Raw genomic sequence first — 4,436 nt, 5'->3', positions numbered from 1 at the left:
CACGTTTGACAGTGACATTTGAGGGAAATCAGCAGATTTTTTTTCTGCATAGGCGCAGGTTGAGAAATTGAGTTTTATATTATAAATGTGTGACTCTGTGTGACTGCTTTCCTCTGTACTGTGTTTTGCAGGTCGTTCTTTTCATTTCAAAGGTTGCAGTGACACACAGTACAAGTAAAACGCTTGGACACCTACTTATTCAAAGTGTTTTCTTTATTTTACTATTTTCTACATTGTAGAATAATAGTGATGACATCAAAACTATGAAATAACACATATAGAATCATGTAGTAACCAAATCAAACAATATTTTAGATTCTACAAAGTAGCCAACCTTTGCCTTGATGACAGCTTTGCACACTTTTGGCATTCTCTCAACCAGCTTCATGAGGAATGCTTTCCCAACGGTCTTGAAGGAGTTTCCACATATGCTGAGCACTTGTTGGATGCTTTTCCTTCACTTTATGGTACATCTTATTCCAAACCATCTCATTTAGGTTGAGGTCAGCACTCCATCACTCTCCTTCTTGGTCAAATAGCCCGTACACAGCCTGGCGGTGTGTTTTGGGTCATTGTCCTGTTGAAAAACAAATGATAGTCCCACTAAGCGCAAACCAGATGGTATGGCGTATCGCTGCAGAATGCTGTGGTAGCCATGCTGGTTAAGTGTGCCTTGAATTCTAAATAAATCACTGACAGTTTCACCAGAAAGGGGTGGCAGGGTAGCCTAGTGGTTAGAGTGTTGGACTAGTAACCGGAAGGTTGCAAGTTCAAATCTCTGAGCTGACAAGGTACAAATCTGTTGTTCTGCCCCTGAATGGGCAGTTAACCCACTGTTCCTAGGCTGTCATTGAAAATAAGAATTTGTTCTTAACTGACCTTAAATAAAGGTTTAAAAAAACAAGAAGAAAAAAGCACCATCACACCCACACTCCATGCTTCACACATGTTAAGTTCATCTGGTCGCCTACTCTGCAACTCATGGCGGTTGGAACCAACAATCTCAAATTTGTACTCATCATTACACATTACTATTGCTCGTGTTTCTTTACCAATCTTCTTCTTATTGGTGTCCTTTAGTAGTGGTTTCTTTGCTGAATTTGGACCTGATTCAAGCAGTCTCCTCTGAACAGTTGATTTTGAGATGTGTCTGTTATTTGAAGTCTTTTTTTGGTCTGCAATCTGAGGTTCAGTTAACTGTAATGAATGTATCCTTTCCTGTGTCTGTCCTCATGAGAGCCAGTTTCACCATAGCGCTTGATCGTTTTTGTGACTGCACTTGAAGTCATTTTCAAAGTTCTTGAAATGTTCCGTGTTGACTGACCTTCATGTCTTAAAGTAATGATGGACTGTCATTTCTCTATGCTTATTTGATCTGTTCTTGCCAAAATATGGACTTTGTCTTTTACCAAATAGGGCTATCTTCTTTATACTACCGCTAACTTGTCACAACACAACGTATTGGCTCAAATGCATTAAGAAGGAAAGAAATCCCACAAATGAACTTTTAACAATGTACACCTGTTAATTGAAATGCCTTGCATGTGACTGACTACCTTATGGAGCTGGTTGAGAGAATGCCAAGAGTGTGCAAAGCTGTCATTAAGGCAAAGGGTGGCTACTTTGAAGACTCTCAAATATAAAATATCATTTGATTTGTTTAACACTTTTTTGGGTTTCTACATGATTCCATATGTGCTATTTCATAGTTTTGATATCTTCGCTATTATTCTAAAATGTAGAAAATAGTAAAAAGAAAGAAAACCCCCTGAATGAGTAGGTTTGTCCAAACATTTGACTTGTACTATATACAGTATAATGTGTTGTCATAAACAGTTTACTTTTAATGGTATCATTTGCCTTCCATACTTCTTCACAGGACTGAAAATGAATGAATTATTTGTGACTAAGCGTATGTAGCTGTAATAAAAACTCATTAAGCACATTACAAGGTCAGTAACAATCAAGACAACTAAAGGCACAACAATCTTGACACAAGACAACAAGGATTCAATTTCCCTTTTTATTGATGGTAAAAAAGAACATATGAATTGATGGGGAAATGGGTCAAGCATACATGTCATTTAAGAGGTATATGAATGATGAACATTACAGTTTGGGCACATTACCTGGCAGGGGCAAATCAAGACCCCTTGATAGCAGTCAAGACACAGCGTAACCTTTCAAGTCTACTTAGTGAGATAAAGCATAATTTTTTTGCCATTGGAACACAGAATCTCATGTCTCTCAGGCTCAAGCATTGGACAGTACTTGTGTGCATGCCTTATAGTGCTTTCAATATTTGACAGATTAGTCAACCGATGTCCATTTACTGATACCATGGCAACAAACTTGTTCAGCCCTCATTCCTCCTCTGTTGAGACAAAGAGTCAGTTGAGAGATCCTCCTTCCGGCTGCAGTCTCACACAAGGGCCTGTTTCATACACACACAACTAACAGCTGTATCAGTAAACATTGTGGTCTCAGAGGAAGCTGCAGTCTCTCTCGTTCTAACTCTGAGGCTTGTCAAACTAAGTAGAGTGTTGCTGATACTAACTGCTAGCTGGCTGGCACAGCTCAGGCTAGGTCCAGTAAGATCCAGGACCTGAGATGAAGAGGCTAGTTGACATGGCAACAAGTAGAGAACCAAGGTAGTAACACCCCACAGCGTTCATGGGAGAATATATATTTTTTATGTAACCTTTATTTAACTAGGCAAGTCAGTTAAGAACACATTTTTATTCACTATGACGGCCTACCCTGGACGACACTGGGCAAATTGTGCTAAGCCCTATGGGACTCCCAATCACGGCCGGTTGTGATACAGCCTGGATTCAAACCAGGGTGTCTGTAGTGACGACTCTAGCACTGAGATGCAGTGCTATTGACCGCTGGGCCACTCGGGAGCCCCAAGATAGATGAAATGGGAAGGAAAAAATAGACAACATGGATCCAGAGTAGTGGAATGAGACGTGTGTGTGTGTTTGTGTATGTTTTTGTGTGTGTATGTAATATACTAATGTGTGTATCACAGGACGTTGGTGGAACCTTAATTTGGGAGAACGGGCTCGTGGTAATGGCTGGAGCGGAACAGGTGGAATGGTATCAAATGTGTCAAGTCAAACACATGGATTCCATGTTTTTGATGCCTTTTAATTCGCTCCGTTCCAGCCATTATTATGAGCCTTCCTCCCTTCAGCATCCTCCTATGGTGTGTGTGAGATAAAATGTACATTGAGTCAGTATCTTTGAAATGGAGAGAGAGAGTATGCAAGCTTGGCGAGAAAGAGTATGCAAGGTTGACTAGACAATCTGGAAAAATAATGGACAGGGATTATGTGGTAGTAAATAAATAACAATATACAGTACTTATAAATGCATCCTAGAGACAGACAGAAAAAAATAGAAAAAAACAGTTCTTCCCTTGCCTCAAAACCCACAATACATCTGCATCACTTCTTTTTCTTCTCCTGTGTGAAATAGAACCAGGCGTCCAGCAGTTTCTTGCTGTAGTATATCTGACAGGCATCCACCTGCACCGCCACCACTATCACCAGGTACATGACGGTGACTTCCGCCCAGCCAAAGACGAAGCGGCAGACCTTGCCTTGGCAGTAAAGCTACTGGGCCTCGCCGAGCATCTCCATGATGCCGTAGAAGAGTAGAGCGATAGAGAACAGGCCTGAGCTGATCATGGAGATCACCAGGTAGCTGATGTTGTTCTTGGACAGCGACAGGCTGCTGGTGACCAGTGGAAAGAAACTGATCAGGTAGGGGTACTATCATCTGTAGGGACGCCGGGTCGCTGGGCACCAGGTCGAGTTTGCTGATGGTCACCTGGGCCGCCACCACGAGCCACAGCAGAAGGTGGACAAAGTTGAGCTTCCGCAACTCCTACTTTATCAAGGCACTGGAGGCACAGAGAAAAAGGGGAGAGGAGGTTGAGACAGTATGATCCGATAGAAAAGTAGGCAGACAAGACAGACAAGCATACAGACAGATAAAAGCACAGACAGATATGATTACCTCAACTGGTACTGCGGGGCCACATTCTCTCTGTGTTTGAAGTCACTCCCTTCAGTACCTGAAGCTTGAGGGCCCACACGAGACGTCATGGTGACAACCTGCTTCCCTGAAAACCAAGCAACAAACAATCATTAATCTTTCTAGTCTATTAGGCTTGGGGCTCTACTCAAACCTTAGCGCTGAAATTCAGCGCTAAAGCACAATTGAAATGTAAAGGCAATGTTAACGCGTTGGCGGAGACGGCTGCCAATGTCAGCTCAGTTGCTACCAATGTCAGCTCAGTTGCTACCAATGTCAGCTCAGTTGCTACCAATGTCAGCTCAGTTGCTACCAATGTCAGCTCAGTTGGAAATGGCCTGTAGCCCTTTCCTGCAGTCAATGACAAAAAAAAGCCTCATGGGTTGAATATT

At 42.1% G+C, this 4,436-nt stretch overlaps 1 pseudogene; it reads right to left on the bottom strand.

Annotated features, from left to right (window-relative positions):
* Positions 1–3,452: 3,452 nt before the first annotated feature.
* On the bottom strand, positions 3,453–4,115 carry LOC110502028 (annotated as a pseudogene).
* Positions 4,116–4,436: the final 321 nt, after the last annotated feature.

This window comes from Oncorhynchus mykiss, chromosome 22 (genome assembly GCF_013265735.2).
Source record: "Oncorhynchus mykiss isolate Arlee chromosome 22, USDA_OmykA_1.1, whole genome shotgun sequence".
Taxonomy (NCBI): domain Eukaryota; kingdom Metazoa; phylum Chordata; class Actinopteri; order Salmoniformes; family Salmonidae; genus Oncorhynchus; species Oncorhynchus mykiss.
This window is presented reverse-complemented; position numbering and strand designations above follow the sequence as displayed.